Below are 18,774 nucleotides of genomic sequence, written 5' to 3'. Positions count from 1 at the left end.
CCGGTTGTGGAAGCGCTTGGAAATCTTTCACTACCACTAGGTGGAGGACACCTGTTTCAGGAGGGGAAGAGTTATGAAATAGGAAGCGAAACGAGGAAAAGGGAGTTATGACCACGTTTCCAGAGCTCCAATCCCAGTTGGGAGTTAGGGGACCTTCAGGTCTCCATTCATTACCAGCTGCTCTACACCTTTCAGATGTAGGTCTCTAGGAACACAAGACCGAGGTTCCAAACCCCATCCCCCAATGCCCCATACTGTTTCCCCCCAATTGGGAGGCTCCCAGGGCATTTCTGAACACGGTCATCTCCAGTTCAAAGGAATCTGTGCTTTGTTGCCAATGAAGGATGACAGATTACCACATCCCACAAATTCAAGCACCGTCAGGTCGGCAACGATCTTCCAAGGAAAAGAGCAGTCAGTAGGAGACGTCTGGATTCTCTTTTCTTGCCCACTTCTTGTGACGGAGGCATCATTCTCCTTCCTACCCTCTAAGCTATGAAGAGTTCTCTAATCGTTCCTAAAAGCCTTCCATGACCTCTTCCTTTTCAGTTTTTCCACTTTCAAACTTGGAAGAGGTGACAAGCAGCACAGAGAACAAGATACAAAGTAGTTTTTTAAAGCACCTCCTTTTCTAGGTTCTCTAGGCGTCCCCTTTAATGAACCAGGCCCACCTCTCTCTCAGTCACCTACTGGCTTTCCTTGCTGCCCATCACTCTACCTTTAAGAATATTTCCTGTTCCTTCAACCCAACTTGCACACCTCCGCCCCCCGGCCCTCCTCATTGGGCCGCCCGAGGCCCGTTCACTCCTCGGTTTTCCCTCCGTCTCCTCCCGCCCTCCAGCCTAGCGCACCAGCGTCCCGGCTCTGATTGGCTACCTCGGCAGCCTCCCCGGGACCCGATTGGTTGGCTGAGTGGCAGGGGCGGGAGCGCGGCGCACTCAGGGTAGGCTGTTCGCCTGCCGAGCGGCGGCCGCGGGAGGGGCGGGGAGGGGCGGGGGGAGGGGGGCTGGGAAAGTTGAGGCCGCGCTGCTGCCGGGTCTCCGGCCTTGAGGGCTCGGGCTCGCAGCGGCGGCGGTGGCCGCAAGAAGAGGCGGCGGGGGCGGGGGGAGAGGAGGGCCTGGGCCCGCGCTCCCCCAGCCCCAGAGGAGCAGGCGGCGGCCGCGGACGGAGAGATTCGCCCCGGCGGTCGGACACCCCTGCCATACCCGCCTGGGATCATGACCCAGGCGGGGGTCGCCGCCGCCGCCGCCGCTGCCGCCGCGGCCGAGTCCGCGCAGCCCGCGGGTGAGTGACTGCGGGAGGGGGCCGCTGACAGCCGGGGCGGGGGGCGGGGGCCAGGGCTGCGGGGGCGGCTCCGGGGGGCGGCTCCGGGCTCTGCTCCACCCACCCCCTCCCGGTCCCGGAGACGAGGGCTCCGCAGAGTGTGTCTCCTTCCTGGGGACCCCTGAGTGCGGAGCCCCGTGGGGTGAGAGCGTGGGCGCTGCGCCTGCCCCTCTTCTCCCGACCTCTGGAGCCCCGCGCCCCCTGGTGCCTGGCTGGTGGGGGACTCGCGCTGCGGCCCGGCCCCCAGGAACGTGCGGGGCGCGAGAGCTTCCACGCCGCCCTGGGTGCATAAAGACCCGGGCATCCTGGTTCACACCGGATGGCCTTTGCCTGCCTCCTTCACCTTTTCCTGTCTCCTTCATCCGCTTTTATTTCTTTGCTCTCTGAATTTTCCTCGGACCTGCTGGTCAGACTCCTGCGACTTGCTTTTTAAGTCTCACCCCTATAGTCAGAGAGTTAGGGTTGCGTTTTCTTTTAAGAAGCCTTTCTTTTTCCTTCTTAGTAGAATCAGTTCAAGCGAATGGCCAACTCTTGAAATCTGGCTCCATATTTCCTTTTCATGTTTTACATTTGGGTTTTCCTTTACTCACTGCCCTTTCCCCGCCCCCATGGTTACGTTGGTTCCTTCGAGTTTATTAACTTTACGTGGGAATAAGAGACTGCATAAACCGACCTATGTGTGTGCTATGGGCTTCCAACTTAAGTTCTCACACCATTTTACCATTAAGTAGATACCGTGACCTAACACCACGGAAAATAAGATAGTTGTGGCTAACTTAATTTCGCATAAAGAAAACAGTTCCTGACCTATAAGCCAAGAATAGATTTCTTGAATAGACACTTTGGTGAGTAACATGCACCCTGAAGCATATTGGTATCTTTGCTTTTTCTTTGAATATAAGTGAGCAAACACACCACCCTGCTTTTTGAAGGATCAACAGGCTGTCATACTCTTTAATCATCTTGGTGATGTTTTTCTTCCACAAACGGTTGTTTAATGTAGCACAGAGTTGTTGTATAGGATACATTCTTTTGTTTCCCTTCATTTGTGAAGTATTCCGACAGTTATTTGTTACAAAATAAGCGAAGTACTTTGTAATCATTGCACATCTGAAACCAGGAATAGTATAATGTCTCCAGGTACTACTACAAGAATGAATACTTAGTATCTCACATTTTGCTCTGGCCTAAGTAGTACGCCTCTTTCTAAATTTAAAAGAGAAATTTTGTAAAATCCAAACATGGATGCAGCCTAGAACATTCCTTAATATGAAAGCACTTCACTGCAGGGGTATAAGGGCAACATAGGATTGAAATATTTATTTTCTAAGTTAGTTGTCTGTAGGACATCATGGAAATAACATTCTGGGTTTCAGACTGTGCAGTCAATGAACCTGTCATGTGAGAGAAATTGATGGGTTATTTTCTGATTTTCAGAGCTTAGCACTGTCAACAAGGGAAAAGAAACACTAAGAAAACAGAATGTTTAACTTAGGTTAGAAGATAATCTTCAACAGGCAGTCAGTTCAGAATTGTTACTTATAAACAGGGACTGAAATCAACCTTAGGTCTTAACCACATCTGTCCTGCCTTTTCTATCCCCAAGCCCAGTGATTCTGACTCGACTGTAGAGTCGAGTCACCTTGTATACTTTTACATTTTAATGTCCTCACCACTCCCCTCAGAGATTCTCTTACTTTTGATATGAGGTGAGCCCTAGCCAGAGGTATAATTTTTTAAAGTTCTCCATGTTTCTATTTAGCAGTCATGGTTGACAGCTACTGAGTCTAGAGCAGCTGCTAGGCTTGTGTTCCAGGTTCTGCTAAATCAGGCCTTCATTCATGTGTCCAGTTTTTTTTTTTTTTTTTTAAGATTTTATTTATTTATTTGACAGACACAGATCACAAGTAGGCAGAGAGGCAGGCAGAGAAAGAGGGAGAAGCAGGCTCCCTGCATAGCAGAGAGTTTGATGTGGGGCTTGATCCCAGGACCCTGGGCCAAAGGCAGAGGCTTTAACCCACTGAGCCACCTAGGCACCCCGTGTGTCCAGTTTTTACCCAGTTCTTCTAAACCTCTGGACCTCCTCATGGTCCCACGACTATGTAGTTCAGATCTCTGCTTTTGTTAATGACATTGGTCTTTCCCACCACGTAGACAGCCCTCCCCGTGCTCCTTTCCCCACCAATGGTAGTTCTAAATCCGCTTTTATGAAGGTTTTCCTAAGAGCCCTAGCTCTTAGTGATTGGCTCCCTTTGAACTTTTATGCCATCTGTTGTTTAAAAGACTCCCTTTATACTTATATCATAATTTCTTTTGTATATTTGTATTATTACTCTCAAGCTTAACAGCAAGGAGTATTTTACTTTTTGGCTCTTCTACAATGGTTTTCTATGAGTTGGATTGGTTTGCTTTGGAATCCTTCTGACCCTGCTTGCAACCCGAGTTTCAGGTTTGATTCTGTCTCAGGTGTTTCTGTTGTGGTAGCTTTCTCACACCTTGGCTTGCTTTGAACTCATGTATGGATGTCAACCTCATAACATCTTGTACTTATTTCTGGGTTAAGGCTAATCACATTGCCAAAGGTATGTGTTTATCCACCTTTTGTACCAGACTGCCACCAAGAGCCTCCACGTTGAGCAACTCCAGGCAGTATGTTTCACATTGTATTCTGTTTTTCTCTATTTTTTTAAAAGTAGACTCCACATCCATCACATTGTATTTTTAAATACCATTGCAGGACGGCAAAGATGCAACCCCCAATATGGGAACTGTGTTCTCTTCATCTTTGTAATTTTATTTATTTATTTTTTAAAGATTTTATTTTTAAGTAATCTCTATACCCAATGTGGGTTTTGAACTTACAACCCTGAGATCAAGAGTTGCATGCTGTACTGATTGAGCCAGCCAGGTGCCCCTGTCTTTGTGATTATAGGACCTAACGTAACACTTGTCATTCATAGGGACTTAATACATGTTTGTTGAATGAGTAAATGACTACCATGTTATATATTGTGCAGAGTTAACCCTATACATCTTTAGCATATGTTGATTTGACATTGGTTGATTTGTTATTAAATATTTTTATGTCTTCTGTTATGAATTTGTTAAGGGTTAGTGGAATTTAGGTAGTTGTGGTTGTGGCAGACCCCTTAAACTTGTAATCTATTTCCAATATGCATGGGGATATATAGCTTGAGTCTTTTACTCTCAGCTCTAGAGGTTGACTCTTGTTATCTGTAAAATATTTGTGGAACTCTCACTAAGAGAAGAGCTCTCAACTGTCCAATTGGATAATTTTTCTTTTTCTCATTAAATTTTCCATAGAGTACAATTGTACTATTTCAGAAGGCCAGATCTTTTAATTAGATCATGGAGCATGATAAGTTGCTCCTATTAATGTGCTAATACTGTGTTTTAAATTCAGTTCTTCAAGTATGTATTGAGTGCTTACCATGTGCCTAATGCCCGTAGGTGCTAAAGAGTACAGAAATAGTAAACTCTTGGAACTCAGCTCTTAGAAGTCCTTAGACTTAGAGGAACGATTGGGGAACACCATATCAAATAATTAAGGAACTGAATACAGTATTCATTAGATGCTAATTTAAATATAAGTACCCCAAATCTCAGATACAGTGGTTAATACTATGGAAAATGAAGAACGACCAGATATTGGGATGCCTGGCTAGCTCTGTTGGTTAAATGTCTGCCTTCGGCTCAGGTCATGATCATAGGGTCCTGAGATTGAGTCCCTCATCGAGCTTCTTGCTCATTAGGACTTGTGCTTCTCCATCTGCCTGCCACTGTCCCTGTTTGTGTCCCCCCCCCCCCAACAAATAAATACATAAAATCTTGCGGCGCCTGGGTGGCTCAGTGGTTAAGCCGCTGCCTTCAGCTCAGGTCATGATCTCAGGGTCCTGGGATCGAGTCCCGCATCGGGCTCTCTGCTCAGCAGGGAGCCTGCTTCCTCCTCTCTCTCTGCCTGCCTCTCTGCCTACTTGTGATTTCTCTCTGTCAAATAAATAAATAAAATCTTTAAAAAAAAATCTTAAAGAAAAAAGCCAGATATTCTTTAAATAGATATTTATTACTCACATATACTGAGTACTAATTGTTGAAGATACAAACAGAAAAGATGTTTCTATCATTTAGAAACTTTACAGGCTAGTGGGAAAACCCAGCAAGCATGTAGAGCTAAGACATTGTTAAGACACATGTTAAGACATTGTGGAGTTTTAGTTCAGGATGTTTGGGACTAATCTCTAGGGACCAGAGAAAATTTCAAAGAGGATAGTGAGAAGTTTTCAGCTGGAATGTTGATAGTAACATCCCAGACAAACTAACAGATACAAAGGCATGGAAGTGAGAGGGATCATTTCTTGATTAAGGAGCTGCAGGTGAACTGATAGCAATAGAAAGCTATCAGTGAATGCTAAAGAGTATGGACTTTGGAGTCAGACATACTTTTATTTCTGATTGCTTTGAGCCCTTGTAGGTCTTCCCTGTGTCGGGTAGCAGTATTCTACTGGTAACTTCACTGTTAGTGGTAATACAAAGAGGTACCCCAGGATTCCTCCAGTTTCCATCTATGCTCCCATACCTTCGCTTTTAACTATCGCCTGGATGCATGTGGAGCCCCACATAGCCTCACCTCACAATTAATGAAGCCATTATTGGGTACCCTGGTGAAAGCATTGTCACCTTAGCTACTATAATTTCTTTTTTTTTTTTTTTATCTTTTTTTAAAAATTTCTTTCCAGTGTTCCAGAACTCATTGTTTATGCACTGCAAGCTACTATAATTTCTTAAACAATAGAAGCCACAGTAAAGGAGACAGGGAGAAGAAAGTTGTTGTGTAACCATTAGAGGTACCACTCTAACCTCTACTCTGATTTCTCATTGGTTATGAGCAATAGAAATTGCCTTCAGCTAACTTAAGCAGAATATTTATGGTTAGATTTATGGATAGATATTGGGTAAGCTCACAGAAGTGAAGGAAGCCAGAATAATCAAGCCTTGGGAAGGCCTGGGGACAGCAACTTCTAAGATCACGTGGGCGCATGGGGCTAACTCAGCCCTAGCCACCTTTCTGCCTTGTGTGGTACTTTGGTTCAGCCGTGTGCCCACCCCAGAGATAAGCCCCTCCCTTTTTTAAAGATTTTGTTTATTTATTTGACGGAGATCACAAGTAGGCAGAGAGGGAGGCCGAGAGAGAGAGGGGGAAGCAGGCTCCCCGCTGAGCAGAGAGCCCAATTCGGGGCTTGATCCCAGGACCTTGGGATCATGACCCAAGCCGAAGGCAGAGGCCTTAACCCATGAGCCACCCAGGTGCCCCAAGCCCATTTTTGATAGGCGTATCAGACCTCAGAAGTCAGGCAGAGAAGTTCTTTAAAGGAAAAGTGAGGTATTGTTGCCATAACACCAAAGCAAGATATTTCCTACAGAGTTCATTGGATTTGATACTCTGGAATTCTTCTGCAAGCAATTTTATGAGTAAAAACCAGGTAATGGTGAGAAGAGTGGATGGGACTTGAGGAAGAAGGGACAATGAGTATAAATTACTTGTTCAAGAAGTCTGATGGTTGGGAGGGAGAAAGAATGGGAACACATAGAAGGAGTTGCAAGGTCAGAAAAAAATTTTTTTTGCCTTTTAAATCTTTTTTTTTTTAAAAAGATTTTATTTATTTTTTTGACAGAGAGAGATCACAAGTAGACAGAGAGGCAGGCAGAGAGAGAGAGGGAAGCAGGCTCCCCGCTGAGCAGAGAGCCCGATGCAGGACTCGATTCCAGGACCCTGAAATCATGACCTGAGCCGAAGGCAGCGGTTTAACCCACTGAACCACCCAGGCGCCCTGCCTTTAAAAAAAAAAAAAAAATTGAATGAGGATACATTTTAATGGAAAAACACTAACAGAGAAGGAGAGATTAATAATATATGAGAGAGAAGAGATATTATGTAACAAGATTACTAAGAAGTGAGAATGATAGTATCCAGAACAAAGGTAGTGGGTTTAGAAATATAATAGAATATAGAAATAATATAGAAATATTCTGGGAGGTTTTAGAGAGGAGGACAGACTTGTACTGGTCCTCAAAGGGTTAATAGCAGGGACACCTGGGTGGCTCAGGTCTTGATCCCAGGATCCAGTACCCCATGGGGCTCCTTGCTTGACAGGGAGCCTGCTTCTCCCCCTGCCACAGCTCCCCTTGCTTGCTCAGTCTCTCTCTCTGACAAATAAATAAAATCTTAAAAAAAAAGGGGGGGGGGTTAATTGTATTTGAAAAAAAAACAGCATAGTGGAAAGGTCATTTCAGTGGGCAAGTAGCAAAGATTTAGCAAAAAATGAACAGCTGATAAGGAGCACAGGGAAGAACGTGTCTGGACTGGAGAGAAGGGAAGGGTAGATGGCATGATTAGCTTGATAGCTCTGCTCCTGTGTGTGGTGTAGTAAGTGTTTAAGTGGAGAGTGAGACTGGCCAGTGAAGAAGGTGGTGTTAGGTAGGATCATGAAAGCTAGGACCCAAGAGTTTGGATTTGATCCAGTAGATTGTGGAAAATAGTACTGTAGTTCTAGAGCAGGGAGGGACATGCTGAGTACTGTGAATTGGAAAGATTACTGAGACATTGGAATATGAAACCATTGAAGAATAAAGGAAAGATTGGGAGCCAAAAAGACTATTAAGAGCCAGACATGTGTAAAACAGGGCCTAATCTGAGGTGGTAGGAATAAACAGGAGGAGATGAACATTATGAAAAGAATTGATAGGATTTGGTGAGAAAATTTGCAGATTATATTTGGGTTTAGAGACAGGTTAAAGTTCTGGTGTCATTGGTAAAATGGAGAAATTGGAAGAAAGTCTCTGAAGAGGCAGGGCAATTCAACATGTTGCAAAGACTGTTAATTGGTTTTGAAATGAAATGTTCTGAACTGAACTTGTCTAACCGAAGATTTGGAACTTTATTATAAAAAGGTAATGCCTTTTACACAGAAATAGTTTGAAACTTTGTAGGAAAAAAGCTAATAGGAAAGCAAACAGCATTGAGCCTTGGAAATCAACGTGAGAGATAAGCATTCATGTGAGAGAAAGATGATGTGTAATTGGGGAGGAGGAAGACAATTTAGGAGAGGAAGTGTGGAGGAAGGGGAGACAGCAGCAGCCTCCAGACCTGCAGAGAGGAGAGGGAAGGCAGAGAAAGACTCTCCGCCTCTGATGTGGGGAACAATAGTTCCGACCTCTAAGAAAGCCATTTTGGTTGGCAGGAACAATCAGAAGACTGCCATGGATTAGGTGGGATTGGTCAGTGAAGGAAAGAGAACTTTTAGAGGAGAAGTAGGCGAGGAATGAAGAGATAGACAGGAAAGGCAGTGAATTCTTATTTAATAAGCTCCATATTTTAGAAGCAGAAGAGAAATGGTTAAGGAGAGAAAGGAATCAAGTATAGAGTTCCTCTTCATAGATGGATAAGTTAGCTTTAGGATGTTCTGGTAGGCTGAAAGGACAGATGCATGGGCAGAGGTCTGTTATGTTATATGTAGAATACAGTTAAGGAACTGGTACTGGGTGATCTCCGTCTTCCCAGTGAATTAGGGGGAAAATGGAAAAAAGCAACTTTTGTGTATTGAGTGCTTGCTTTGTACCAGACATTTTGCTTGATCCACTGAATCTATTATCATGTAAATCATAACAGTCCTCCGTGAGGATGGTGATAGTCTCTTGGTCTTAAATGTGAAGACATCAAGACTATAACGAATATTTATTTAATTATTTTATGGAGGAACTTTAAAAAAAGTTATGATTTTTTAAACTAATCTCTACACTCACCGTGGGGCTTGAACCTGTAACTCTGAGATCAAGAGTCGCATACTTCATGGACTGATCCAGCCAGGCACCCCAAGGAATACTTACTTTAAAACCAAATAGCTAGTGAATGCCAGCTTTAAGATTTGATTCTAGGTCTGTATCAAGACTATTCTTATTCACCTATGCCATTCATTCATTAATTTGAGGTAGTGGGTATGTGGGGTATTACTGATTATAGTGGCTATGCCTCAGAATTGCTTATGGAGCCTTAAAAAATTACTGTAACTTGCCCCATTCATTCCTTCACCAATACGCGTATTGATTATCTACTATTTTAGGGTTCTCCAGAGAAACAGAACCAATATGATATATACCACAAGATGAGCCCCGAGCATCAAATGGTGCCAAAAAGTAAGGAAGTACTAAAAAAATGGGGGTGGGAGAGAGGGGAGGACTTGTGAAAAGGACACGGGAGCCAGCCTGAAAGAATGCACAATGGCCAAAGCTTGAACAATTTCAACAATGAAATAACTGTAGCATTCTATTTTGACTGAAAGGATAAAATAAATATTTCCTTGAGTCCATACTGATATAAATAAATGATTGAATGCATAAATTGGAGTAGAAGAGACAAATATCCTTTGCAGAATAATTACAAAAATATATTTAGATACTCCCTTCTCAAAGAGATGGAGATTAGTTCCCCTCTCATTGAATGGGCTAGACTTAGTACCCACTTTCAGAGAATAGAATATGGAAAGGGAAAAATAGTAATATAGCAGTAATTACTTGAGTCATGTTAATAGGAAATTTCGGAAGGGAAAAGTTGGTGTGAGAGACTACATCTTTTATAACTTAAATTCTTCAGTATGATCTGAGTCATTTAATATAAGGTTATTTTATTTGTATAATAAAAAAATCCAGGGGTGCCTGGGTGCCAGGGTCGGTTGAATGACAACTCCTGGTTTCTGCTCAGGTCATGATCTCAGGGTCATGAGATTGAGCCCTGCGTCAGGCTCTGTGGTCATCACGGAGTCTGCTTAAGACTCCGTCCTTCTCCCTCTGCCCCTCCCTTCCTCTAAAATAAGTAATCTTAACAAAAATCTAGGTAAGTAACAAAAAGAATTAAAAATAGGAAAATAAGGACACATCCTTATTACTGTTCAAAAGCTGGGCAGGGTGTTTAAAGATCAAAAAATGGAAGAATTTATGAAAAATGTTAAGTATGTGGGATCATGTTGATGGCAGAACTATACAGTGTGGAGAAATCTTCAACCCAATATAGACTTAAAGGTGAATAAGTAGGAAAGTAAGTCTTCCCACTGCAATTCTGGAAGATGCCAACACTCAGAGCCTTTGAAAAGTAGGAGGGGGTAGAGGTTGGTTATCCTAGTCCATTCAGGCTGCTATAACAAAATATCATGGATTGAGTGGCTTTTAAACAACAGATATTTATTTCTCACAGTTCTGGAAGCTGGGAGTCCAAATCATAGTGCCAGCATGGTTGGATTCTGGTGAAGGCCTTCTTCCAGGTTGTAGATTGTGTACTTCATGATGTACCCTCACATGGTGGAAGGGGCAAGCAAGCTCCCTGAGCTCTCTTTCGTAAGGGTGCTAATCCCATTTATGAGGACTTTGCTCCCATGACCCAAACATTTCCCAAAGGCCCTACCTCATAATACCTTGAGTTTTAGGATTTCAGTGTACGAATTTTGAGGTGGGAAAGAAACATTCAGATCATAGCAGTGGTCAAAAGTAATTAATTAGCAGACTTCAGAACAATCATAGCAGGACCAATTAGGATACCTAATTACAGTGTTTACTCACAGGGCTAAGCTACTAGAACATTTTTATGTAAACTGAGGGTATTTCCATCATGGGCTTTAGGGCCAGAGGGAGAATCAGGGTTATACTTTAGAGAATTTCCACGTGTCACTGTGCATGTGGAGCTCCTTCCTTCGGAAGGCACCCATCTCATTGTTAACCTTCTTCACCAATGTGTGATAGTTTCGACAGCCAGAACTCTTACAGTCAGCATGTACATTCATGGCAGGGAGAAGAGTGATTTTTACATGTGTTAAAGTATTGGTTCTTAGTGGTGGATGCACATTAAAATCAAGGAGGGAGCTTTCTTTAAAAAGATGATTTCTGTAGTGCATCCCAAATTAAGAATCACTGAGTTAGGAAACCAACTTCATCTGTCAATTCAGTTAACTGATTCTCACTAAATATTTAAGGAAAACCATTAGGATGAAAGAGTAACATCAAGCTGAACATAAAGAGGAATTGATCTTTGATAAAACAAACCGAATGTAGTGGACAAAGATAACATTTTTGTCCAAAAATATCCTAAAAAATGTGAGAGCATGTAATTTCCATAAAACAGCAGTGGGTGCTATGAAAAAGAAATGAGAATAAGAACATTTTGGGAAATTAGAAACATGTTTTCTGAAATAAAAACTTTAATAGCAGATCGAATAGCTTCATGGTTGCACTTGATGATTAAATTAAAGGACTAGATAATCAAACCAAAGAGTTCTTAAATAACATACAAAAGGACAAAGAAGAAGATTATGAGCTGTTGGACATGCAAAATAGATCTTAGAGGAGAACTAACCGTTCTAGAGCTAAAATTCTACATAGTTGCAATAAGTGCTTGGGATGGGAGATGGGCGGTGGGCAGTTGGTGGGTAACATAGAGTCTGTTAAAACTTTTGTGGTGGGAGCAGAGGAGACCATAGATACTGTTTTTAATAGGAAGAAAACAGACTTAAATTTTAATATTAAGATACTTTAGATTATTGATAAGCAATTCCTTTTTTTTTTTTTTTTTGATAAGCAATTCCTTTACTCTCTGTTTTATCCTCCCAGCTTTGCTTTTCTTTGTGTACACTTTCATCCTCAAACTGGCTTCTTTCTTTTGCAGGATGTCTGTATTTGAAATTTTATGCTTTCTCTTTAAATTGGAAAGGGAAAGAGCATAGCTGCCCACACCATCAAAGAAAAATCCTGAGGTTTCCTATGTGTGGACCAATCTGAGACCAGTTATTGTGGCCAGAAAAAAGAAATCACTTCCCAAGACCTGCCATAAACTATCAGTGAAACACAAGGGCTGATTTAGAGGTATATACCTAAGTGAAAACTGGGGAATTTCATGAAGTGGAGAGAAAATATCAAATGTCCACTGTAGTATGTCTCTTAAAATTGTTAGGGAAATTCATAAATCAAACAGGTAGAAAAGGAAAACAGGTATTGAGGAAAACAAACAAAAAATCAGGCAAGGAAAAGTAGAAAAGTCAGGGTGGGAGGAGAGAGAGAACAAACTATGAGCATATGTGACAATGTTAACAATAAATATGACTGGAATAAATTCTCTCTTTTTTCTTCTTTTTTAAAAAAAGGCCCTTAGATTGTATAAAACCAAATTTGGTTACTTCAGACAAATATAAAAGAAAATAATGCAGAAAGCTTAAAAATCAAATACACATATGCATACCCTGAGCAAATGTTAAGTAGAAGAAAATGAACAGTAATTTGTTATCAATGTTTATTTCAAAGAGCAAACATTAACTTTTAAAAATATTTACTATGACTTTATACCTAAGGAGCTAAAAATACACACTCTTCTCAAACACTCATATAACCGTTAACAAAAATATATCATGTAAGAGGCCTAAAGGAAAACCTCAAATTCTAAAAATCCAGCTACTTTTTTTTAAAGTTTATTTGTTTAAGTAATCTCTACACCCAGTGTTGGGGTCAAACTCGTATCCTGGAGCTCAAGAGCCACACTCTCTACCAACTCTCTAGCCAGGCATCTCTAAAAATTAGATACTACTTATCGCCAATCATAATACAAGGAAACAGTTGATATATATGCATATAAATTAACAAAAGGGGAGCCAAAGAGGAATAAAGCTACTTGGAAAACTCTTTATTTCAGCTCAGGTTGAAGAGGGTGTAAGAGTTGAAATTACAAGGAAGAAAAAGTCAAGATAATAAAAAGCAAATCACAGAAAAAATATAAATGATTCATACCATGTGAAAGGGTATTTAGCCTCACCAGTCATCAGTGAGATGCAAGTTAAGCAATAAGATAAATTTTGTTGACTTTTAGACTGAGAAAAGCTTAAAAGATGTTGATTGCAGTCTTTTTTTTTTCAGAATTGTTTTTAGTAGCAAAAATAATAAGAGGGGAAGAAGGAAAAAAATGAGTTTGGTCAATGGGGAACAGCTGAATAAATTATGGCTTTGTGTTTCATAGCACTGTGTAGGTATTAGAAAGAATAAGGTAAATTGATATGAACTTACCTGCAACGATGTTTATATTTCTAAGGAAAAATAAAGCATGTTACAGAGTGACCTATAAAGCATGATTTCATTTGTATAAAAAGTTTATGTGCATGGGATAATAATACAAATATATAGATAACGCTGAAGAAAGATCAAGAAAATTGGTACCGAATTGATTCCCAACTGGGAGAGAGTAAAATGGAATAGGTGGTAGTGGGTTCTTTAATTCTCCTCCCCACAATAAAAGGATGTAGTTAGGAGTAATATTTACTTTTTTGTTTTTCAGTATAGTATTTAAAAAAAATTTTTTTTTTTTTTAATTTAGCTGACTGAGCCACCCAGGCACCCCTTAATCTCCTTTTCTTGTAAGGACACCAGTCATGCTAGATTAGAGCCCACCCTAAGACCCATTTTAACTTAATTACCACTTTAAAGACCCTATTTCTGGGGCGCCTGGGTGGCTCAGTTGTAAAGCATCTGCCTTCGGCTCAGATCATGATCCCAGGGTCCTGGGATTGAGCCTCACATCAGGTTCCTGCTCAGAGGGAAGCCTGCCTCACCCTCTCCCACTCCCCCTGCTTGTGTTCCCTCTCTTTCTGTCTCTCTGTCAAATAAATAAAATAAAATCTTAAAAAAAAAAAAATGCCCTATTTCCAAATACAGTCACATTCCAGAGTACTAGGGTTTAGGACTTAAACAGTGAATTGAGGAAAACACAATACAGCCCATTTTGTAATTATAGATATATCTATATACACACATACATATATGTTATATACATACATTTGTATTATACACATATATAAATGTATACATATATTTAGATTGAATATTTAGATACTATGATTCAGTCTGTTTTAGATTGAACCATCTGAAATTATAGTTTCTAGAAGCAGAAAATGTCAAATGTGGGCAATTTCAGATGATTCAAAATAATACTGTGACATATTTAGTCATTCTTTTAAGATATTTATTTATTGCGGGGCGCCTGGGTGGCTCAGTGGGTTAAGCCGCTGCCTTCGGCTCAGGTCGTGATCTCAGGGTCCTGGGATCGAGTCCCGCATCGGGCTCTCTGCTCAGCAGGGAGCCTGCTTCCTTCCCTTCCCCTCTCTCTGCCTGCCTCTCTACCTACCGTGATCTCTCTCTGTCAAATAAATAAATAAAATCTTTAAAAAAAAAAAAAAAAGATACCTCAGATAAGCTCTTTGATTCTAAGGAACCAACAAAAAGCAGTATTTAAAAAAAAAAAAGATATTTATTTATTGCATTATTATTTTTAAAAAAGATTTTACATATTTATTTGAGAGAGAGAAAGAGCATGTTGAGGGGAGGAGCAGAGGGAGAGAATCTCAAGCAGACTGTGGTGAGCAGAGCCCAGCGCAGGGGCTCAATCCCATGACCCTGAGATCATGACCCGAGCTGAAACCAAGAGTTGGACACTCAGTCAACTGAGCCAGCCACGCACCCCTATTTATTTATTTTAGAGCGGGGGAAGGGGTAGAGGGAGAGGGAGACAGAGTCCCAAGCAGACTCCCTGCTGAGCATGGAGCCCAGCACAGGCTTGATCTCAATACCCGGAGATTACACTATGAGCCAAAGCCAAGAGTCAGACACTTAACTGACTGTCACCCAAGTGCCCCAGTCATTCTCCTTTAAAAAAGAAAAAAATCATTCATTTGGTGAGCCTTTGGGGTGTTTCGTTGTCCTTTGCTACTTAAAACAATTTTGTAAAGAATATCCTTGAATAAATGTCCTTTTGCACGTATGTGAATATGACTTGTATGGTAAATTTCTAATTGAGAGGTATGTGTTTCTGTGGACCAGACATGGGTCCACAGTATGTCAGGAGGAGCACTGGACACTCTGCCACAGGCCTCCCATCAGGGGCAGGGCTACCTCAGCAGAAATAAAGGAACTGGAAGCCTTAAGAACAGACAAAGATGGGCGCCTGGGTGGCTCAGTGGGTTAAGCCACTGCCTTCGGCTCAGGTCATGATCTCAGGGTCCTGGGATCGAGTCCCGCATCGGGCTCTCTGCTCAGCAGGGAGCCTGCTTCCCTCTCTCTCTCTCTGCCTGCCTCTCTGCCTACGTGTGATCTCTGTCTGTCAAATAAATAAATAAAATCTTAAAAAAAAAAAAAAGAACAGACAAAGACTAGGGGTAGGGGAGAGAATATAAGAGGCAGTATGGAGAGAGGCATTACCTGCATCAAAGGAACCATACTGAGATATTCTCAATGATTGTTGGTGACTAAAAATGAGTAGAGGATTTCTTTTGTATATTTGTTATCAGTAAAGTCATGGCATCCACCCTAAATTTTATCTAAGGAGCAGGATCATGCTACAGAGATTTGAACTGATCATGGAAGGTATTTTATAGTATTTGTATTTTATGTCCTGTTCTTTCAGTGTAGCAGTTACTAATATGTCCATAAGTAATTGCTTGGACTTATATAGGGAAAATGTCTGGAATTGATATCACCAGACTGTTAAAAGCAGAGGGGTCATTGGTACTTCATATACCTCTGTGCTTTTTAAAATTTTTGCAAAGAGCAGGGATTACTTATGCAATTGAATTTCTTTAAAGATTTATTTATTTATTTATTTATTTAGGAGAGAAGTAGGAGAGGAACAGAGGCAGAGGGAGAAAAAGAATCTCAAGCAGACTCTTCCGCTGAGTACGGAGACTTACATGGGGCTCTGTCTCACAACCCTGAGATCATGACCTGAGCCAAAATCAAGAGTTAGACACTTAACTGACTGAGCCACCCAAGCACCCCAAACTTTTAAAAACTTAATGCGTGGAATTTCATTATAATTTCTTAGCTAGGAGTGTTTGTAGTTTGTATGGACAGGAGCAAGAAAAGGGTCTAACAAATTCCAGACTGTTTACAGTGAGTATTCCTAGAAAGCATGATTGTAGAGCTGAGTAATTTTTCCATTTAACTTTCTTTCTTTCTTTCTTTCTTTCTTTCTTTCTTTCTTTCTTTCTTTCTTTCTTTCTTTTTTTTTTTTTTAAGATTTTTATTTATTTATTTCACAGACAGAAATCACAAGTAGGCAGAGAGGCAGGCAGAGAGAGAGAGGAGAAAGCAGGCTCCCTGCCAAGCAGAGAGCCCGATGCGGGGCTCGATCCCAGGACCCTGGAATCATGACCTGAGCAGAAGGCAGAGGCTTTAACCCACTGAGCCACCCAGGCGCCCCAACTTTATGTATTTCTGTACTCTTTGAAAATAATTTTTATATAGATTGGTTACTTGTGTAGTTTGTAAATAAACATTTAAAACCTTTGGCTTATTTCTTCTTCTTGAGGCACCATTTGACTCAACTTCACAGTGAAAGCTCTGTGGCGGGACTTTATTAATTTCTGTTTGGGTTGGCATTTAGGAAACACCCTGACTGAGAGCAGCAAGCTTGGTGGCGATGCAATTGACAGGAAGCAGCCAACAGACGTTGCTAAAGCATGTAACATTTCCGTAATGGCAAAAAAAATGAGGACTTTATTTATTTAATTTAACTTAATTTTATTTTTTAGAAATGAGGACTTTAGATAGCAGTTACACAAAGCAGAACACAGCCCAGCATGCCCATAAATAAGTCCCCAAGTGCCCACCAAGATGGAAAGCAGCTGCTGAAACCAAACACATAGAGGAAGGATTCTTGGGGCTATGAAAAGCACCCCTGTGTTATCCCGAACTATGTAATACCGATGTGCCAGACTTCATGATTTAATGAGTTGAACAGGTAGACCAAGTAATAGGACATTATAGGTAGAGGATTATTAACCTAAAATATGCTGGAGATGATAAATACAAATAATAACTCATATAGCAAAATACAGAGGGCAAAGATGCCTAACGCATTAAATAAGATGATAGAGCATACACATTCATGACGTCAAACATACAAGCTATAATCACGATTTTGTATATTTAATGATGAAGAAACGCTCACCTTACATAAAATGCAGAATATAGAATTGCTTATGGTCTAACATTTGTTAAAACTCAGATGTGTGCAGAAAAAAAAGACCATAAGAAATCTGTAAGAATGTCAACAGTGATTTTTGTGAATTCTGGTCAAGAAATGATTGAGAGTAGTTTCATTTTTTTCTTTGTGTCTGGCTTTCTAGGTATATATTTATTTATTTTTTTTAAAGATTTTATTTATTGATTTGACAGATAGAGATCGCAAGTAGGCAGAGAGGCAGGCAGAGAGAGAGGAGGAAGCAGGCTCCCCACTGAGCAGAGAGCCCGATGTGGGGCTTGATCCTAGAACCCTGGGATCATGACCTGAGCCAAAGGCAGAGGCTTTAACCCACTGAGCCACCTAGGAGCCCCTAGGTATATATTTCTAGGGATAAATTATTTTTGTTACAAGGAAAACCTGTTAAAAACTGTTAAATAAGCCATTAAGGAGGATAAAATTGCATTTGTTATAATTATGCTAGGGATAAAAATGGCTGTGACCTGGACCAGAGATTTAAGCTTAGTTGTGTTATCATTTCTGTGGATCCTCCTCTAGTTCAGTGGGTTAAGTCATTTTGATTGGAGAAAGCTAAGGATTTACTAGAGATCTCAGATAAAGAAATAGAACACATTTAAAAACTGCCTATGTAGCTGTTCCATAAAACATTTTAAATAATTGTAAAATACTTAAGAATACATTAAGCAGCAGCAAAACAGAATTAAGTATTGGGTTGAAAAGATTTTCCACAAACCATGGACAAATTATGTTTAAGCAATGTACCATAAAGTGTTTTCAACTAAAATATTTTATTTATTATATAAAGATTTTTTATTTATTATTTGTCAGAGAGACACAGAGTAGGAAGGAACAAGGGGAGCAGCAGGCAGAGGGAGAGGGAGAAGCAGGCTTCCCTCTGAGCAAGGAGCCCGATGATGCGGGTCTCGATCCCAGGACCCTGGGATCATGACCTGAGCCAAAGGTAGATGCTCAACTGACTGAGCCACCCAAGGGTCCCTCACGAAGACATTTTAATTCTAATTTGAAATTTTGATTGATAAGTGTTAGGTTTTCTCTTCATTGTATCTTTTTTTTGTTTGTTTTTAAGATTTTGTTTATTTATTTGACAGCGAGAGAGACAGTGAGAGAGGGAACACAAGCAGGGGGAGTGTGAGAGGGAGAAGCAGGCTTCCCACTGAGCAGGGAGCTAGATGCAGGCTCCATCCCAGGGACCCCTGGATCATGATCTGAGTGGAAGGCAGATACTTCACAATTAAGCCACCCAGGTGCCCCTCTTCATTGTATCTAAAGATACAATTTAAATTAATCTTTATCACTAATTTGCTTCTTGGTGGAAAGAAAACACAATTTGCTCCTGAACAGTCAGACCTACT

The 18,774-nt window shown here is 41.1% G+C and overlaps 1 protein-coding gene across 3 annotated transcripts in view; it reads left to right on the top strand.

Moving 5' to 3' along the window:
- The first annotated feature begins 983 nt into the window (after positions 1-983).
- USF3 (upstream transcription factor family member 3) overlaps positions 984-18,774 on the top strand; it is a 51,918-nt gene continuing 34,127 nt past the window's right edge. For 2 of the 3 annotated variants that reach the window (XM_082736828.1, XM_082736829.1), the window contains exon 1: positions 984-1,284. The gene's annotated coding sequence lies outside the window, so the exon portion shown is untranslated. The remainder of the gene's footprint in view (positions 1,285-18,774) is intronic. The other variant, XM_082736830.1, reaches the window with a different exon arrangement.

This window comes from Mustela nivalis (genome assembly GCF_964662115.1).
Source record: "Mustela nivalis genome assembly, chromosome: 1".
Lineage (NCBI taxonomy): Eukaryota > Metazoa > Chordata > Mammalia > Carnivora > Mustelidae > Mustela > Mustela nivalis.
This window is presented reverse-complemented; position numbering and strand designations above follow the sequence as displayed.